This window comes from Paramisgurnus dabryanus, chromosome 17 (assembly GCF_030506205.2).
Source record: "Paramisgurnus dabryanus chromosome 17, PD_genome_1.1, whole genome shotgun sequence".
NCBI lineage: Eukaryota > Metazoa > Chordata > Actinopteri > Cypriniformes > Cobitidae > Paramisgurnus > Paramisgurnus dabryanus.
The window spans coordinates 2796724-2814569 of record NC_133353.1 but is presented as its reverse complement, the minus strand read 5'-3'; the positions used below and the strand labels follow the sequence as shown (position 1 = coordinate 2814569).

The window sequence follows — 17846 nt, the reverse complement described above, 5'->3', positions numbered from 1 at the left end:
TTTTAGTACAGTGAACTCATTGTCATGTTCAAGAAACCAATTTGAAATTATTTGAGCTTTGTGACATGGTGCATTATCCTGCTGGAAGTAGCCATCAGAGGATGGGTACATGGTGGTCATTAAGGGATGGACATGGTCAGAAACAATGCTCAGGTAGGCTGTGGCATTTAAACGATGCCCAGTTGGCACTAAGGAGCCTAAAGTGTGCCAAGAAACATCCCCCACACCATTACACCCACCACCACCAGCCTGCACAGTGGTAACAAGGCATGATGGATCCATGTTCTCATTCTGTTTACGCCAAATTCTGTCTCTACCATCTGAATGTCTCAACAGAAATCAAGACTCCTCAGACCAGTTAACATTTTTCCAGTCTTCAACTGTCCAATTTTGTTGATCTCGTGCAAATTGTAGCCTCTGTTTCCTATTTGTAGTGAAGATGAGTGGTACCCGGTGGGGTCTTCTGTTGTTGTAGCCCATCCGCCTCAAGGTTGTGCGCGTTGTGGCCTCACAAATGCTTTGCTGTATTCCTCGGTTGTAACGAGTGGTCATTTCAGTCAAAGTTGCTCTTCTATCAACTTGAATCAGTCATCAGCCATTCTCCTCTGTCCTTTACCATCAACAAGGCATTTTTGCCCACAGGACTGCTGCATACTGGATATTTTTCCCTTTTCACAGCATTCCTTGTAAACCCTAGAAATGGTTGTGCGTGAAAATTCCAGTAACTGAGCAGATTGTGAAATACCGGCCCATCTGGCAACAACAACCATGCCACGCTCAAAATTGCTTAAATCTCCTTTCTTTTCCATTCTGACATTCAGTTTGGAGTTCAGGAGATTGTCTTGACCAGGGCCACACCCCTAAATGCATTGAAGCAACTGCCATGTGATTGGTTGATTAGATAACTGCATTAATGAGAAATTGAACAGATGTTACTAATAATCCATTAGGTGAGTGTATATTAGGCAAATACAAACTTAAATTTTGTATGCGATTAATCATGATTAATTGTTTGATAGCCCTAATTTTTACATTCACAATATTTACACCGTCAAAAAATGTGTCCCTAGCTTTCACTGTGGCTGTACCCTTTCAAGAAGTACACCTTTGTACCAAAGAGTCCATATTTGTACATATTCGTATTAAATTAATACCTATCTGTACCTTGTGATTTTTTAAAGGGTCCTGCCCCGGTGACAGCTAGGGACTATTTTTCTGATCGATGTTACATTTATGAGTGTACAAATAAAATCCCTTCTGAATTGAGAAAATCCCTTCTTCTTTATACCCTCGGTCTCTAACTAGCAATAACAAGTAATGAATCATAGTTCATGGCCATGAGGTAAACAAAATGCTGTTGGCTTTTAAAAAAATAGGGAGTGAGGCCTTTTTTCCACCTCAGTTTTATATTTAAATACTTACACATTAAAGAAATCAGCTCATCAGCACAGTTCACGGGGTCTTTAAAAGTAATCAATGTGTCGGTTGATTTAATAAAGCTATTGTTTCTTTTATGAGTAAAGCTTTTCAGTAATGGAAATCACTTTTTCAAGAACCAAACTCTAAAGATGCTGTTCATGCATTCATAAGAATGAAGTGCCAGAGTTCATTAAACTGAAAGCGGGTAATTAATCACACGCAGGAGAAAAAAGACCCATAATAAACGACCATGAAGGTTCATAGAGGGCAATCAGGCTGTCACCGCATTGATCCCACACATTTGGATTGGCAGGGTTACCGACGTCAGTTCGCTAATGTGTCTATATGCGCGCAAGCTTTGCACTGCAATGTTTCATCCAGCTCATCAACACATTGATCACTTCAAAGTAATATGAATGACTGCAGATGCAAACGGCCACTTCCTGAGCCTACAACCAGCAATCAAATTAACCACTCGATATTACAAATCTGAGGAATAAGCACTCGTGTTCAGTGGCTCTAAAGAGGCAATTACCTGAGCTGGGTGCTTACCTCAAAGGGTTTCAAGCACGAGAAGGAACTGAGCCGCACTACGAGCCCTTTACAAACAGATCCACGGATCTCACGTGTCGCGGCTTTGAGCAAACAAAAAGATGGAGGGTGGCAGCAGCTGGAAAAATGGTTCGTAAAGCCGATCGATAAAGAGAGATCAATGCTTTTGTGAAGACTCAAACAGACCCTTGGGAATTCTGGATACAGAGAACATGGTATTATGTGGTATTGTGTCTGTAATCCCCTCGCGTCTTTCTGTGTTTTTAGAACAGGCTGTAGTTGGAAAGTCACTTCAAACCGGCCTGAAGCTTTTGGCCCACTTTTTAAAGAAACTAACTTCGTTACCTTTGCCTCGGGCATGAATCAGAAATTTGAGAGAGCGTGGCTTTATAAAAGGGAGAGTCCAGTTAACGCTGTGCTGACTAATATGATGTGACTGCACACAAAATACATATCTCACAGGAAATCTGATGAGTCTGACTCTGAAGGTAAAAGAAAACAAATGTTTTATTGGCATTTAAGGTCAGACTATTAAAATGTTTTGCTTTCCTGTCCATTGATATTTACGGTAGGATAAATATTGATAAGCAGAAAGAGCAGTCTGGACAATAAGAATTCTAGTATTAGTATTTTGTTGTAGATTTTCTCAGGTGTTTTCTGCGATGGTGGTTCCCAAGAGGATTTGTGTCATTGTTAGTGATTTGCTATGCAGTTTTGGGGTGTCCTGGGTGGTTTAGAGGCACTGACAGGTGGTTACCAGGGGTTTTGAGTGATTGGGTGTTGATGGGTTGCTATGCAATTTTATGTTGTCATGTGTAGGCCTGTCGCGATAAACGATAAATCGATTAATCGCACGGTAAATAAAATGAGCTCGATCATTTTTTTAGGCCGCGATAATTCACATTTGCATGCTTGTTTGTTTTCCTTGCCTCTATCTCTCTACCAAAGAGACTGGATGACCGCTCCGTGCAACGAGTGACAAGGAGTGAACCCTCGTCAGTCATTTGTCAGTCGCATGATCTGTGTGGGGAGGGGGGACTCCTGGCGTAGCCTATCACAGTAGGCGTACTGAGGAGGATGAGCGCCGCGTGAGGAGTGTAGCAGGAGAAAACACTAGTTAAGACGAGAGTTGGAGAAAAAGATGGATTTACTAGAGGCTGTTTACACTTGTCATCAACATGCGTTTTTATCGATCGGATCACAATGTTTTACGTCTTTTCTGACTTTTCTGACACAAGGTGAACAGTGCTATTTTTAGCCTTTCATTGATAAACTAAAGCGGGTGATCTCCGCAGTTTCATTTTGCAAGCGTGTGAAAGTTGCGCGATCTTATTTCATCAATTGCGCTGAAAATTCAGAGAAAGCTCTAACATATACATGTAGAAAATACTGTGCAGCATGTTTACTTGCTAAACAAGCAGTGGACATAATATTAGTTTGCGTCCATATAAACTCATAATTACTCCCGCTGGCGTTCAAATGACAGCGGAGAGACTCGCCCACCGTCTCGACAGACCACCCCTCACAGTATTCAGCACAGAAGCGGTCGAAAGTGGACAAAAGACACGGATTTAAATACCAGGTGTAAACGTGATAGGTCTCTCTCGTCCACTTGTGATCTGATCAAAAACACATCTTAATACCAAGTGTAAACAGCCAAGTTTCAAAACCAAACGCTACAGCTGCAGTGTGGGAGTACTTTGGATTTAAACCTAATGACCGAGGTGAACCACTAAACCTGAACGAGCCGTTATGTCGCATTTGTGGTAAAAACGTAGCACTTAAAAGTGGCAACACGACAAACATGCATATGCACCTCAAACGCAATCATCCTGTTATTTTGTTTATTTCTTGTGGATATTTAAAATGTCTTCCAGTTCCAGTATTACTTATTGTTTAGAAATAAAAGTTTATAGATCTTTGAAAAGGTGTATCTGCATTATTATAATGGTCCCGGAGCATCAATTTTATCGTCTATCGCGATAAATTCTGAGGCAATTTATCGCCTAGCAAAATTTGTTATCGTGACAGGCCTAGTCATGTGTGGTTGTAGAGGCAGTGACCTGTGGTTACCAGAGGGTTTGAGTGATTGTTGATGGGTTGCTATGCAGTTTAGGGTGTCCTGAGTGGTTGTAGTAGAGGCACTGACTGGTTGTTGCCAGGTTGCTTGGAGTGATTGTTGATGGGTTGGTATGCAATTTTATGTTGTCTTGGGTGGTTGTAGAGGCACTGACAGGTGGTTGCCAGGGTGTTTTGAGTGATTGTTAGCGATTTGCTATGCAGTTTTTGGGTGGACTGGGTGGTTGTAGAGACAGTGACATGTGGTTACCAGGCGGTTTTGAGTGATTGTTAATTTGTTGCTATGCAATATTATGTTGTCAACGGTGGTTGTAGATGCACTGACAGGTGGTTGCCATGGTTTTTGACTGATTGTTACTGCGTTGCTATGCTGTTTTTGGCTGTCTTGAGTGGTTGTAGAGCCACTGACAGATGATAACCAGGCGGTTTTGACTGATTGTTAATGTGTTGCTACTGTATGCAATTTTATGTTATCGGGTGGTTGTAGAGACAGTGACAGGTGGTTACCAGGGGGTTTTAAGAGATTGTTGATGGGTTGCTATGCAATTTTATGTTGTCATGGGTGGTTGTAGAGGCACTGACTGGTGGTTGCCAGGTTGCTTTGAGTGAATCTTAGTGCATTGCTGTGCAGTTTTACGGTGTCTTGTGTGGTTGACGAGCCACTGACAGGTGGTTACCAGGCGGTTTTGATTGATAATTTGTTGCTATGCAATTTATTTTATCTTGGGTGGTTGTAGAGACATTCACATGTGGTTGTAAGGGTGTATTTAGTGATTGTTAGTGCGTTGCTACACAGTTTTTGGGTTTCATGGGTGGTTCTAAAGGCACTGACATGTGGTTGCAAGGGTGTTTTGAGTGATTATCAGTGCGTTGCTATGCAGATTAGGCTGTCCTAAGTGGTTGTAGAGGCACTGACAGGTGGTTACCAGGTGGTTTAGAGTAATTGTGATTGTGTTGCTATGCAGATTTTAAGGTGTCATTTTGTAAGGGAGGCATTGACAGGTTGCCAGTTGTGTTCTGGTAGGTGGTTGTTTACTGGCCAAATCAAATTAGACCACCCAAACGCTTAATAATGATTTGGTTCTTGGATATGCTTCAGGTCCATTCTTCAGTATATGATTTAGTTGTTGTTCTTTTTGTTATTCACCAGGCAAAAATCCAATACTGTAGCTTAGAAAAGTAACTAGCTCCCTTCACAAGTCGGAAATCATTCGTAATCATTTGGCCTCATGCTTCAAACGTATTTAACTCAGTGTGCCATCTTAATAACTGCTGACAGTTGATATCAACACCGTCAATAAAACAAATGAGGTTTTTAGATTCCATTTAGCTGTTACTCAACATAAAAGCTCGACCATGCCCCACAAATCATAATGTACTGCATTAATTCAAACCTGCCATGTCCTTGATCCAAATGCCTGTGGCAATGTGTCTGCGCTGCGGTACGTTAGGTAAGTGTAGGTTGTGTGTGAGGATTGAGTGGCCAAAAGGCCCAATATTTCTCCGCACAAATGACCCACTTGGGCTTTAGGACATTAGCCGGGTGAGGATCTCAACAAATGACGCCATCTGCACTTTGTGTGTATCCCTGCAGCTCTAGCTGACGCATGAGGAATAGAAAAAAGCAATGGATGGATTACTTAGGCCTGCATCAGGAGGTATCTCATTGTAGAAGTCCCTGGACGTTAAGAGAGCTATCATGTGTCACACACAAATGTTTGGACTCCCCATTGCGACATGGGAACTGTTTTTATGTCCTGTCGCTCTTCTTATAGCTGCTCTGTTGTTATTTTGGAGAGGAACAATTTAGGCCCAACAACATAAGAGGTTAACATGACCTCTCTTGTGCTCTCACTCTCTTCTGTACTATATTCATCAAAGATGCTTCAATACACAAGTTCTCTTTCCTGGGAATAAGAAAGAGAGAGAGAGAGACAGACGTACAGATGAAAGAAAGGCGACATTAGTTTCCTGTTCATGCTGCGTTTGTTGTGTGAAAAGTGCCGTCTTTTATTGAAAAAGAATTGCACTCCGTTTTTATTGTTTGCATATCACATTAAAGCCGCGTTTCATTCTGCGGGAGAATCGTTGCGGAAGCGCCAGCCATTACCGTGATTGATTTTTCGGTCGGCAGGCGCGTGGCTGTGCTAGATCCATCACTCCTTCCCTCTGCTCTTTGCTCACACTCTCGCAGAGAGTGAAAAACAATCAACCCGCTTCTCCCCGGCAGCGAGGCAGCGCCGCCTCATTCTGTTTTGGGTGTCTATTAGCTTCCCAGACTTCAATAGATTATAATAATAGTTATTGTCCCTCGTGTCACATTATACATATGGGTTGATGCTGCGTCCCGATGAAAGTACATTTCGGCTCATAGTGTGAGACTAGTTACCCATCTCTAAATCGCACTGGGAGAATTGTAAGCTAAAGGTTTTCACTACTTATTTCAATTATGGGGGCCAACTCTTATATACATGCTCCTGAGTTATTTTCTGCCACAAAGCACCGAGAAAACAACACGGTAGTTAAAGATGTGCATAGAACAACCTCTGCTGCGTAAATAACGTTTATTGAGTACTGTCGACGGGAATCGGTTGACTGGTTTAAATAGTATGATTTGCATTTAATCCTATTGCTCCCCTGATCATTTTCGTACTGAACGTGTTTTTAAGAGAACGGCTTTAGTTCTTGCTTTGCTTGCATACAGGTCATCTGCACACAGGTAGGCGTGACTCTGATCATGCGACATTAATAATGCAGGATGGATGCAGCATTTACTAACAATGTTTTTTCTCTCTTACAGACACAGCTGTATACATCTGACCTCTGATCAAAACATATCGAACACAAGAGTGAATTAACCCCTTAAATATAACAGATTAGAGCCAAGAGGTAGGCTTAAAAATGTATTTTGTAAGCTAGGTAGGATGTATTATAGTGAATCATATTAAGTGATTATTATAATTTACATAATAATAACATTTTTACAATTTTTTATTTTGTAATTCCTTTTTTGGAAAACACCACCGTTTTTCAATATTTTACTATGTTCTTACCTCAACTTAGACGAATTAATACATCCCTATCTTTTTTCAATGCGTGCACTTTTAATCTTTGTACAGCGCTTCATTAATGTGTTAGCATTTATCCTAGCCCCATTCATTCCTATGGCTCTAAACAGGGATGAATTTAGAAGCCACCAAACACTTCCATGTTTGCCCTATTTAAAGACTGTTACATGAGTAGTTACACAAGTAAGTATGGTGGCACAAAATAAAAGTTTTGTTTGGAGCCATAGAAATGAATGGGGCTAGGCTAAATGCTAACACATTCAAGAAGTGCTGTACAAAGATTAAAAGTGCAAACACTGAAAAAAGATAGGTATGTATTAATTCATCTAAGTTGAGGTAAGAACATAGTAAAATATTGTAAAATGGTGGTGTTTTCCTTTAAGTTATAATTGTGAAAAAAGGCATTTGGATTACTGCCTAATAACCTTTTCATTGCCATTAAAGTGAAATTACTGAACCTAAACATAGGAGCCTGATAAAAACCACTAATTTACAAGGAAACATGTCAGACGCACTTTTTATAAATTATTATTTAAGGTAAATAAAAGCAGTACAACAATGACTGCCAGGATATAGAAGTACTTTACAATTTGAAATGATAAATATTTTGTCACATTACAGTAATGAGAATATGATTTAATTTACCTTACATTACTGTGGGGTGATATGCTTAACTGTGATTTAAAAAAATTTAACGTCCAAATAAGAAAAGCATTAATGGTCCTATATTATGGTTCATTTTCTTTATCAGACTATTCTTTGTAATACAACAGAAATCATTTGGCAACTTAATGCAGAAATACGTTCATATTTTATTTTTAGTTAGTGGCCTAAAATATCATTTGTGAAAAGCATATTAATAATTCTTTGATTGAACTAAGCAGGCACTTTTGCACAGAAATCATGCTACATTAATTCACTTAAGTGCCTCGGGCAAAATATTATATGATAAAGACATTCATCTTTCCATGTTTTTCTTCAGCTGCGTTCAGCGATGTGACAGAGGATGATGGAGTAAATTACCTGAGAGGAACAGTAGGTGTGTTGTTTTTTTCACTGCTGTATGTAAATCATATTGATGAGGACAAAGAACTAGAAAGATTTGGTTGAGAGGACAGGCTCATGTAGTTAGTTTTTATATCCACACAATATGTTATTGACCATTGATTAAGCTGTTTTTTAGATTGTGAAATGCAGAGGTCAACAAATTAATGGCATTTAAAACCTTCTCGAGTTGAATATGTTTTGGTGTTTTTAGTATTAAAGGGATAGTTCATCCAAAAATGAAAATTCTGTCATTATTTACTCATCCTCATGTTGTTTTAAACCTGTATGAATTAATTTATTTCTGATGAACACAAAAGAAGATACACTCACCTAAAGGATTATAAGGAACACCTGTTCAGTTTCTCATTAATGCAATGGTGTAATGGTGTGGGGGATGTTTTCTTGGCACATTTTAGTCCCCTTAGGGCAGGGGTGTCCACTCCTGCTTTTGGAGGGCCGGTGTCTCTGCAGAGTTTTATTCCAACCCTAATCAAACACACCTGATCCAGCTAATCAAGGTCTTACTAGGCAGACTAGATACTTTGAGGCAGGTGTGTTGAGGGAAGTTTTAGCTAAACTCTGCAGGACACCGGCCCTTCAGGACCGACTTTGGACACCCCTGCCTTAGGGCCAATTAGGCAGCATTTAAATGCCACGACCTACCTGAGCATTGTTTCTGACCATGTCCATCCCTTTATGACCACCATGTACCCATCCTCTGATGGGTACTTCCAGCAGGATAATGCACCATGTCACAAAGCTCGAATCATTTCAAATTGGTTTCTTGAACATGACAATGAGTTCACTGTACTAAAATGGCCCCCACAGTCAGCAGATCTCAACCCAATAGAGCATCTTTGGGATGTGGTGGTACGGGAGCTTTGTGCCCTGGAGTGCATCTCACAAATCTCCATCAACTGCAAGATGCTATCCTATCAATATGGGCCTATCAATGCCATGTAGAATTAAGGCAGTTCTGAAGGCAAAAGGGATTCAAACACAGTAATAGTGTGGCGTTCCTAATAATCCTTTAGGTGAGTGTATTTTGAGAAATGATGGTTAACACACATCATGTAGTGTCCATTGACTTCCATAGTAGAAAAAACAAATACGATGGAATTCAATGAGTACCGTCAACTGTGTGCTTTCCATCATTTATCAAAATATCTTCTTCATCATTTATCACAATACTTTCAAAATATTTTTTTCCTACTATGGAAGTCAATGGTCACTATCTGCTGTGTGTTTACCATAGTTTCTCAAAATATCTTCTTTTGTGTTCATCAGAAAAATGAAATTCATACAGGTTTAGAACAACACCAGGACAGAATTTTCATTTTTGGGTGATCTATCCCTTTAAACTATGGCTCATGACATGTAATGCATGAATTAAACATTCTTAAAAATGAAAGTGATTCACGATGCCATAGAAGAACCTTTTACATCTGAAGAATGTTTCACAAAAGGTTTCACGAAAGGTTATTTGTGGTGAAAAAGAGTTTTCAGATTATAAAAAGAAATACATTTTTGACTGAACATTTGACTGAATGGTTTTTTAAGGAACCAAAAATGGGTCTTCAATGGCATCACTTTAAGCTCACATAACACACGCTGTTTCTGCTTATCTCATGTTCATCTTGAGTACCTATAATGTAGTACTGCATGCTTCATCCAAAGAGTCTTTTGTGTTATCAGATTTATAAAAGACAGCTTTACATATTCTTTCTGAATAAACCCGAGCTCCTGGTTGGGACCTTCCCATTTCAACAAAAGCGTTAAACCAACACACACTCACAACTTTGCTGCTACCCGAGATAACCAAACTATATCCATTGTTTACATAAGGCTGGGATCTTTGGAAAGCTGAACAAGCTTAAATATTCCTCACAAACAACAACAACCTGCTTTGATGACGTTAATTTTGTGTCGGCTCTTGATTGGTTATTTGTGCGCTATTCCGGTTAAATTGCCCATATAAGGACTTCCACTGCACCTACTGCACTGAAATTGCCCATAAAATAAAGCAAGATTGTTACATATGAATCTTTCATTTAAAAAAAAAACTTGTACGAACCCTGGTGTCTTAAATGGTGTTAATAAGTCAGAATGCATGCAATAGCGTTAAGCAGACTTTTTTCATGTTTAAAAGGATAGTTCACTTTAAAATAAAAATTCTGTCATCATTTACTCGTCCTCATGTTGTTCTAAACCTGTATGATTTTTTTTCTCTGATGAACACAAAAGAAGAAATTTTGAGAAATTATGGTAAACACACAGCAGTAAGTGACCATTGACTTCCATAGTAGGAAAAATATTTTGGAAGTATTGTGATAAATGACTATATTTTTATAAATGATGGTAAGCACACAGTTGACAGAACCCATTAAATTCCATCACATTTTTTTATTCCTACTATGAAGTCTATGGTCACTTACTGTACTGCTGTGTGTTTACCATCATTTTTCAAAATATCTTCTTTTGCGTTCATCAGAAAAAAAGAAATTTATACAGGTTTAGAACAACATGAGGATGAATAAATGATAACAGAATTTTCATTTTAAAGTGAACTATCCCTTTAAGTGCCATAATTGGGTCCCCAGTGCATTTACCAACCTAGAAAATGTGAAAAATATCTAACCAGTAACATAGTTTTGTTAAAACATTTTCAGAAAGCATGTGAAAAAATAAATCATTAAAAATTTGGCTCCCCCTCTGATGTCAGAAAGTGATAATACCAACCCTTAATCTGGACTATCCAACCACGGCACTATCATTTAGTCAGAGATCAGCTCATTTGCATATAAAAGGACTTAACTTAAAATGGCACATTTTTGCTCACATCTACAAAATGGCAATTTTAACATGCTATAATAAATTATCTATATGATATTTTGAGCTAAAACTTCACATACATACTCTTTAAAAAGTCAAAAATTTGAAATGTCCCCTTTAATTTTAAGGGGTATATGCATATACTGCATATATAGGAGTATGATACTTCATGGCTTGTTATTATTTTTCTTAGCAGTAAAGACTTTCCTGGGTTTTGAAATGTGTGGAAAATCCCTTGCATCCAGCTGTTTCTAAGAACGAGACAACCATAGTTTTGGAGGTAGGCTTTATTCACTTCTTTTTTCAACCATATACTTAACAGTCACCCAGTAAATCGTAGCAACACCCTGAACACCCCAGTCACCCAGGTATGCATTAAAAACATGTTTGCAACTTTATAGCATGTGTAAGCCATTGTTTGCTGCTAATTTTATACATTTAGCCGCACTTGAATGTTTGCGAAAGTTTTATTCTACAGCTGTTGGAAAAGCCGCATGCCTTCGCCAGACATTTATAGGCCAGAGCTTTTGGCAGCTCACTTAGTTTCTGTTACCGAAATGTTATTGGACATGATTTACTGCTTGATCTGAAAATATAGTGTTTTGGAAAGCCCTCACGCTCAAAAGTCTAGCTTCATTGACTTAACATGTAGCCAATGGCTGTATTTCTCACAAATATATTCTCGGTAAAGGACACAGCCTGTTTTTTCTCTCACATAGCGTTTGTTATTACAAGGATGTGCTCGCAACTCAGCCTCAGTTTACTCGAATTGACTGTTATTTAGATATAGGGCAGTGTTTTGGTTAGGAAACACTTTGTGAGGCATTTTTCACGTAAGCATACAGGGCGTTTTACCAAATATCTCTCTCCTTCAGCGTGCTGTGTTTTTTGGAAGAAAGAAATGAGAACGTCGCAGCACGGTAACAAAGCTTCCCGCTGTGGAGGTGGACTCAGCCCCGAGGCTGATCGTATGGCCGGCGGCTTGATTCGTGCAGCTCCTGACAGATATAAGCAGCCCAAATTCCCCCCTGTTTTGCAGTCTGCTGCTCCATGTGTTGCTTATATTTATAGCCTTGGCTGTGGTGTCCATGCACATAATGGTTTTAACACTGCTGCCACTATTTCCAATATAAAACATGTTCAAGTGATGGTGAGGGATTGTTGAGTTTTGCGTTGTTAGAGTTTAAATTAAGGCCGTCAATCGATTAAAATCTTGACTGTGGGCTTGTGAAAACACGAAGGTGGTATTTCAAGCTTGAATTGCTCTGCTAGAAAAGTTTATTTATTTACACAAAGGTCTAGGGGCAGGATTAATTGCGTGAAATGTCATGTTATTTTTGTAACAAAAGAATGGACTTAAAATATTGTATGTCAGTAGATAAATGTAAACATCTTTGACAAAGCAAAGAAAGGCTATATGAACAGGTAAAGGAACAGTATGTAAGAAATGTATATCAATTAATCATAAAATGTCACTGATATGTCACTAGACATTAAGAAATACATTTCATTTCAAATACTTATATCACTGACAACAGTGGTCTGGTCAGGATATTGTCATTTAAAAAGTGAAGTTGCAGCCCTCAACTGATGTTTATGTTGTCATTTTTTGTATTGGCCACCAGTTGTGTGATTGCAGTACCAGTTTTGGCCACAATCCTACATACTGTTCCTTTAACTGTACAGTAAAACTGCAGTCTGGGTTTTAACCAATAAAAATTCATGCTTTTATAATATTAGTATTTATTAATGTATCTTTGCATGATCATACAATTATGTCATGATTTATATATAATTCAATTATCTGTCCATTTATCTTATATTATTTATAAAAAAAAATTGTAATTAAAAAAACATGTTTTGTGTAGGGTTGTTTTGGTTGGTTGCCAAAATATTGCAACACCTCATATTCATTACTTTTATTTTCCGAGTTTGCACACATTTGTATCTGCTTTCGCTGGGTTTAGGTGTTATTATTGTTTTATTGCGATATAATTTTTTTTATAAATGGTCATGTTTTTGTATGATTCACTTCGGATGAATTCATATGATTTAGCAACATCGTAACTTTTTTTTTCAAATTCTTTTTTTAGGGATGCTAAACAATTAATCGTGATTAATCGTTAGCTGAATAAAAGTTTTTGTTTACATCACATATGTGTGTAAACTGTGTATAATAAATATGTATATATATAAATATGAACACATTCATGTATAATTTTAAAGCTCCACTGTGTAAGATCTACTCCCATCTAGCGGTGAAAGTCTATATGACAAGCAACTGAATAATACTTTCTAGCCCCCCCCCCCCCCATTCGGAACGCGTTTTAACTCGTACGGTGGCCCGGCCGTGTCATGCCAAGGTTAACATGGCTTCCAGTAGCTACAAAGCAAAAGCAATGAGAAAAAAATGAACAATTTGCAATGTCCTTTGCCTGTGATCCATCAAAGCACACCGATTTATGTTTAACATGAAAAAAGTCTGATTGTCATGATATGTCCGCTTAAAATCACATACAAAAAGCAACCATGACGGGTTTAAATGGACGCGAATTAATATTATGTCAAAGTACAATGCTTATGTTTTAAGTAAACGTTACATGTCCGTGTATATGTAAGAGCTTTCTCTCATATTGGTGAAAAAAGATCACGCAACTTTCACACGCTTGTAAAATGAAACGAAAGACGCGCAGATCAGACGCTTTTATCAGAGTATTATGTCAGACATTATGTCAGAGTACAATGCTTATGTTTTAAGTAAACGTTACATGTCCGTGTATATGTAAGAGCTTTCTCTCATATTGGTGAAAAAAGATCGCGCAACTTTCACATGCTTCTAAAATGAAACGAAAGACGCGCAGATCAGACGCTTTTATCAATGAAAGGCTAAAAATAGCGCTGTCACCGTGTGTTTGTGCTAGAGGTCAGAAAAGATGAAAAACATTTATCTCAGTACCTCAGATTACATAAATGGGCGGAGAGACGGCGTGTGTCTGTTCGGACACATTAAACCACATGCATGTTTACACTAACAAGTGTTATGCATAATCATGCTAAAGTTAGCCAAGGAACTATAAAACTTCAAGTTTACAACATGGACTGTATAGATGTAAACGAATATGCTGAATTACCTGTGGAGAATATAGAAAGTGCAACTTCAGTGTCCCTTGAGCCCCCTCTTGGAAAACTAACTCCAATAGTGACTTTGGTCTTGATGTTTTTCCTGTCGCGTTGTCGTTTAAAATCCCCGTTTCGCTTCCTTGGCGATTTGTTTTAATGTCCTCGAGAAGAATATGTCTTCAACAGGCTTTGAAATCAAAGCATTAGATCGCAGGTTCATCACGGTGTGCGGTTGTTGTAAAATCCGAAGGATTCAGCTACGCAGGTCACAGGCTGGATACGATACGTCATCAAGCCTGGTTTATTTAAATCAACTGAGCATTACATTCGCAAGTCATACGCATATTACATCAATTTACAATTAACTAAAAATAATTGTCAGCTTTATAATTGTTAATATTCTGAAATAAGACTGTCTTGATGACGTATACCGCCTACACATGCAACCTCCGGAGGCTTCAGCTATCGGCCAGCATGAGTGTAGAGTGAAAGCGCGAAAGGCGGAGCTTGAATTTCAGGAATGTCCCTCGTCGGCGAATGTATTTCAAAGATGGAGGCACAACATGGATTCAGCCAGAGAGCGCTTCGACGGTATGCATTTTAAATAGCAGATTCTACACTTACGAGAATACTTTCATTAGTGGGTGGGAAGTAATTACACATGAATGAGCACATACTTTTGAAAGAAAACATGGGTTTTTGTTAAGAATTAACTCAATAAAGTACACAGTAGAGCTTTAAGAAAAAAAATGTATATATTAAGTATTTATATTTATATATAATATAAATTATACATAAATATACAAATGTATATACACATGTAAACATTTCTAAAACATATACATGCATGTGTGTACATTTATTTATACAAAGTTATTATACACAGTTTACACACATATATGATGTAAACAAAAACTTTTATTCTGCTAACGATTAATCACGCTAAACGCCATTAAAAAAAAATTACTTGCCGCCAAAATCAGTATTGTATCAGTTCAGTATTTAAAAGTAAATTCTTAATTTTACACAAAATCCAATATCCGCCGTGTTATTCTGCCATCTTTTCTCCCTTTTTTCTCCTTTTCTGCAGAATGCAATAAATCCGCTCAACAAATCACAGCCCACCATTTCACGCATTGTAAACAACAATGGCGGTGCGTTGAATACACAAAGAAATCCTAGTTTTCCTCATCTTGTACATCGTGTTCAACAAACAAACAAAAACAAAATAATACTTTAATGGCATTTCTAAACCTGTGGTGGTTTTCTGTGATGGGAAAGGAACGTTAGCCATCAACATCTAATAATTTACGCGAAAGGCTCTCGGGAGACGGAAAAATGCTGGTTGTTTGTTCTCCCGACAGCATCAAGCTTCTGTCATGCTAACACATTGACCCCAGGGGATCTTATGAAAAACTTTCACGCGAAGCCAACGAAAATTGAGCAGGACCAAAACATTTTACAGCTGATCGCTGTAAAAAAAAAGTTCAGCGACGATATCCCAAGTAATGACAGTGTTATTAATATAAAGAGTAAGTGTTTTATCTTTGCCATTAATGTTTATTTTTTTTATCAGTGTATACCACTAGTCAGCTAAATGAATATAAGTTGGCAAAGATGAATGCACAGATATATATTGATTCAATAGATTTATAGCATTTTGAAAAAAAAACTTGTCATGGATTTATTGCCTTTTGTGGAAAAAATAATTTGTTTTTATAATAAATCTTTGAAAATCAAATCATGGATTAGAATTTTTTTATGTTTTTATAACCTAAAGATGGTATGTGAAAGTTTTACTGAAAATAGTGGTTTTCATTGTGTCACTTTCTTCGTATAGAAAACACGTTTTGGAACCAAACTCTTCAATCGGATTAGAAAAAAGAGAGAAAAGATCACAGAATAACTTGGCGGATATAAGATTTTGCGTAAAATGAAGAATTGACTTTTTAATACTGACCGGATACAATACTGATTTTGGTGGTAACTCATTTTTTTTTTGGAACCAAACTCTTCATATCTAAATCAGATTGCACATTATCTCTCAAATACAGCTTGCATTATTTTCAAGAAATAAATATTAAACAACAGCTCTCCATCTCTCTCATAGTTTCAACAGAAATACCATCACACTCAATCTGGTCGAGTTATCAGCCGTCTGTAGAGTGTAGCCCATGGTTACACACGGAACAATGACATTCTTTCAGTTAACACCAGAGACACTAGGACCCAGTGAGGCGCTTCCCTCCTCGTCAGGCTCCCATAGTTCCAGAGCTCAGTGAGCGGTCTCAGAACAGAGTGCAAAGAGAGAGAGAGAGAAAGCAAAGTGAGTGTTAGAGCCCACTGTGGTCACTGCTAAAACACTGATCCGAAGAGAAATGGAGGGATTAACCAGTCGGATTTAAAAATCTGGAGCTCATGCGGAGGCAGCCAATCGCTAGACGATCTGGATTATAAGGTTTGTGTGATTGTTAATTCTTTGCTGTAATCTATAGGGGCTTTCTGTTTTGTCAGGAGTCAGCAGGAGCGTTCGGGGGTATAGACGCTGCTGGTGAGTCTAGTTACGTTTGGGACATGTGCTACTTACAGCGGATGAAATATTGTGACAGGCAGCAGAGATGGAAAGAAGGCACGCTCCTGTCACCGAAGAATGGAAACCACTGCGGTTGTAAACAGTGTGAAGCCCTTCTAACAGACCGTGACTTGTGCGTCTTTCCCAGTCTATCTCTCTCTTGGACTGGTTAATTTTTTTTTAATGTAGATAAAGAAACATCTCGTCCCCTTAGGGTTAGGGCGCTCCGTTCTGGTGGTGATTGTTTGTATTTGATGTTCTCATGTTCAGCACCCGGGGTTCTGCGAGAGGAACTTTGCTCCGAGACTTGTCAACAAATGCAGTGTTAAATAAAGAAGCCACGGAGTGAAGTTTGAATGCGCTTGCTGGGTGGAAAACAAGTCTGAACCGCTGGGGAGCGGAGGGAGAGCTTAAAAGAGAACGAATTGCAGAAGTGAGCCACATTGCTTCAAATGAATCTGAGATTATACTGGGAAAGCGTGCATTGAATATATTCAGTACAGTAAACACATTTTATTTTATTTACTTTTGGTTTATTGCTTTGCAAGTTGGGACTGTTAAGTCTTTGTTATTGCAATCTGATAGTGCCAAGTCGCAGTTCTCCAGCTCCAATGTCTTTTTTCTGCACGCAACAGCTGAAAGTCCTTCTCTAAATGCATGCCCTGTTGTCTGTCTACATCAGCTTTTTGCTTTGCAGCCGTAGTGCTGTTTTATCTCTCTTAAGTTTTAAGCTTTGAGTAGGGACTTTGCTTTCAAATCAAAGTGCATGAATGTATTTCCCAATGGCACAGCCTGTGGATTTATTGTCATTAAATCTGGACTATGTGAACTGTTTTGCTGAGCTCCGAGCTTTCTGCGGTCGTCTGTCTGCGAGTCTCATCACCGCAATGCTATAGCAAGTTTTTTCTTGGAATCTGTCATGCTGAGCTTGTCTTTTCCATCAGTTTCCATTTTTTTAGTCTAAAAATAATAAGAAAATACCTTGATAGCAGTGTCTCTTTGGAAAAATCGTGTTGCATGGCCGTGGATACTAAAAATATGAAATGTAAGATTTATGACTTTAAAGATCTAGTTTGGTAAATGCTTCAGTAAATATATGCAAAGAAAGACAGTTATTTGTTGTTTTATGTGAATTGGCGTGCCGTGCGGTTCCTTCC

At 38.4% G+C, this 17846-nt stretch overlaps 1 protein-coding gene across 4 annotated transcripts in view; it reads left to right on the top strand.

Moving 5' to 3' along the window:
- The first annotated feature begins 16407 nt into the window (after positions 1 to 16407).
- foxn3 (forkhead box N3) overlaps positions 16408 to 17846 on the top strand; it is a 152680-nt gene continuing 151241 nt past the window's right edge. For 3 of the 4 annotated variants that reach the window (XM_065244820.2, XM_065244825.2, XM_065244822.2), the window contains exon 1: positions 16408 to 16575. The gene's annotated coding sequence lies outside the window, so the exon portion shown is untranslated. Of the gene's footprint in view, positions 16576 to 17098; positions 17123 to 17846 lie in introns of those variants that run through there. The other variant, XM_065244826.2, reaches the window with a different exon arrangement.